Source organism: Mastomys coucha, unplaced genomic scaffold, assembly GCF_008632895.1.
Source record: "Mastomys coucha isolate ucsf_1 unplaced genomic scaffold, UCSF_Mcou_1 pScaffold23, whole genome shotgun sequence".
NCBI classification, from domain to species: domain Eukaryota; kingdom Metazoa; phylum Chordata; class Mammalia; order Rodentia; family Muridae; genus Mastomys; species Mastomys coucha.
Genome location: NW_022196906.1, coordinates 41,395,732 through 41,398,806, shown reverse-complemented (window position 1 = coordinate 41,398,806; position 3,075 = coordinate 41,395,732). Strand labels below are relative to the sequence as shown.

Below are 3,075 nucleotides of genomic sequence, written 5' to 3'. Positions count from 1 at the left end.
TGTGCCATGGAGATCTTGCAGCATGGGAACAGTAGAATTGACCCTTTCATGCATTCAAACATTTATAGATGATATAGATTTTGGTGTGGGCCAACTCAGAACCCTGGATCTGGGCCCGAGTCATAGCTGATCTGGTCAGCCCTCTGGCTCTCCCTTATGTGCACCACCAGGATGAGCCGTACAGTACTGCTCTGGCTAGGCCACCCAAAGCTGCCATAGACAGGAGGCAGGGGCCGCTCTCCTGCTCTCATATCCTTGGAGATCGCTCAATGGCACCCATGCCTCCTGAACCAGCTCCATTGTGCTGCCCAGTCAAGATGTGGGGGCCACTCTCCTAAGGGCTGCACCCTGTGAGGGGCCGGGCCAGCTTTCTCACTGTCCTACCCTTGGAACTGGCTTACCTGTGCCTTCACCATCAGGGCCAGCTCAACTGTGTTGCCCAGATGAAATCCAGAGCCAGTAAGAGACAGGGCCAGCTCATCTGCTCTCATGACCTCAGGGCCAGTTTTCCAGACTGCCTCAGATGGTGAGAGGTGAGGGCATCCATCATGCCCGCCCCCTCCTACACCCACACCACCTCTCAGTGGAGTCAGCTTTCCTGTGCTCTCACCCACAGGGGGTGACTCATCCATGGCCCCTGGACCAGGGCCAGCCCTACAGTGCTGCCCAGGGAAGGTGCTGGGATCCGGTCTTCTGAGTGCTGCAGCCAGCAAGAGGCAGGGCCTGCTCACCTGTTCTTATGACCACAGTGTCAGCTTTAGGGCTCTCCAGCACTTTCATTCTCTGGGCCAGCTCACCTGCACCCCTCCACTAGGGTCAGCTCTACTGTGCTACCTAGACAAGGTGCAGGGCCCACTTTTCTGAGTGATGTTACTGGTGAAAAATGGGGCTAGCTCTCCAGAGCATGGTATCCAGTGAGGGGTGAATACCATGCACAGCTCCTGGACATCAATGTGGGTCCCCAGCAGCTGTTTCAACTAGGGACACCCCCATATCCCCATGTTCTCTAGTGGTAATATGAACCATAAAAATTGACTCTGAACCCTGCCACTGTGTAGCCATAGACTCAGACATGGCCTTCAGTAGCAGCTCAGGCTAGGCCCTCACCATGGCCCCGGGAGGCAGGGCTAGTCACTCACAGCAGGCTTCTCCTTTATACCTTTGAGTCTCCAGTTCCATCTCTCTTCATACAGTTCAAGCTGCTCCTCTTCTCTCTATCTCTCCCATCTCACCACCACATACTCACTCATGGTGGTAGCTCCAGCTGCAGGCTGGCCACATGGCAAGCTGGCCCCTCCCTGAGTGGCATCCTTCATCCATGCTTCATGATGTGTGGCAGGTAGGTGTCTATGGCATGTGCTGGAGGACAAGTCTGCAGGTGGCATGCAGACTTGGTTTGCAGGTCTCTGTCTTCTTCCTCCAGCTCTGCAAGGCTTGAATTTGATTTGATTTTTTTTCTGAGGCCTAGGTAGAAGGCAGCTTTAGCCACCCGGCCAGGCATCAAGCTAGGATGAACAAAGGATGCCACCTGCTCTGCCCCTGGCTGGTATAAGAACAGCACCACCAACAAGGTGTCTCTTTGCCCATTACCAGGGCAGAGATGCCATTCTCCATGGAGGAGATATGGTATTGATAGGTAAGGAATAGGGCCCGGGGAAGGGTTAGGTAAATACTGGTGTTGTGTATAAGGCACCTTCCTAAGTTTGGTGAGACTTCTTTCTAAGAAAGACCCTGTACTAGGCATGGAAAGCGTGTGAAGGTCACTTCTTCAGCCTTTTCCAGGTTCAGAGGGCCACTGAGCCTCCTGGTTTGGGCAGCAAGAAGAAGATGCACAGCCTCTGTTTTCCTTTCTAATTCCTGCCATGTTAAGGTTCTGATCTCAAGTGAGGCTTTCTCAAGTCCAAGAACCCTAGGCTGGTCAGTCCCACAACTTCTTTCTAGACCTCCAATCACTGGGCACCAATAGACATGTGCCCTTAGTCAGCAGGCCTGGGAGGGGTTCTTCTCACTGTGAGACTGTCTGAACCTTGTCCAGTCAGTCTTGTCTGGTGGGCCCTAGGTGGTCTGATCTGCACTGAGACCATAAGTTTAGAGCACAGCCAATAACTTGGCTTATTCTCCAAATAGTGATTAACAGTCTCACATGCGAGGAGCTGGTGCCAGAGCCCAGGGATATGGAGATCAAAGAGCTCTGTCTGTTTCTGTTCTCAAGGGCCCAGTGTCTAATGGAGGAGACAGACAACTTCAGAACATGTTGCACCATGTCCCTAGATCCACCATGGCTTAGGGGGACAACCCAGAAAATCTGTCCCTTGATCAGGGCCCCTTACCAATCCCATATGGCTAGCCTTGTCATCCGTCCTACCAATTAATTAATTAATTGCATTTTATTTTATATTCTGGGAGTTTGGGTGTTTTGAAGGCAAGAATGCAAATGTATGCAAATCATCACACAAATTTATGCAAAGACAACATGGAAATGTGTCCCTAGATTTTATGAGGGAAAAAAAAAACTGGAGTCCTTAGCCAGTCCCTCAGCAGGCTGCCTGTCCCTGGGCCTGTCCTGTCTTCCCATTTGTTTGTGTTCTTAATCTGCGCTGGGCTCCCTGCCTGACCACTACGAGGTCAGTAATGCAGGTGGGCAAGCAGCAGGCTGGCCATCCATTATCCTGAAACCTCTCGGCTTCCCAAGCCAGCAGAAAACTCCTTCTCTCACAATAATCGGCTTTCATTTGAAACAATCAAGAGATTTCCTACCACTTTCCCTACGGCCAGGTCCTGGAAAACACCCAGATGCGAAGCTCTGGGTGTGGAGCATGACTTGATGAAGGGCTTTGGTGGAGGAAAGTGTCTATGCCTGCTTCTGGTTACGGGAAAATAAATCCAAATCATTTAATTGACTATCTTCTGTGTGGGCAACTCTGGCTCCCTGGAGAGATGGTGAGGACGAGGTGGGAGAGTGAGGGGTAAGAGATGGAGGAGGCAGGCCTGGAAGGCTTGCAGAAACTCCTGGCTTTGCAAGGTAGGCCTGTTGGGCAGGTATCACAGTGATAAACAGCCTGTCTCTTGAGTTGG

The 3,075-nt window shown here is 51.7% G+C and overlaps 1 non-coding gene across 1 annotated transcript; it reads right to left on the bottom strand.

Annotated features, from left to right (window-relative positions):
* Positions 1-1,455: 1,455 nt before the first annotated feature.
* LOC116074096 lies at positions 1,456-1,597 on the bottom strand. Its single transcript, XR_004112071.1, has one exon. It is a non-coding gene; the product is annotated as a small nucleolar RNA SNORA48 (small nucleolar RNA).
* Between the last annotated feature and the right edge of the window lie 1,478 nt (positions 1,598-3,075).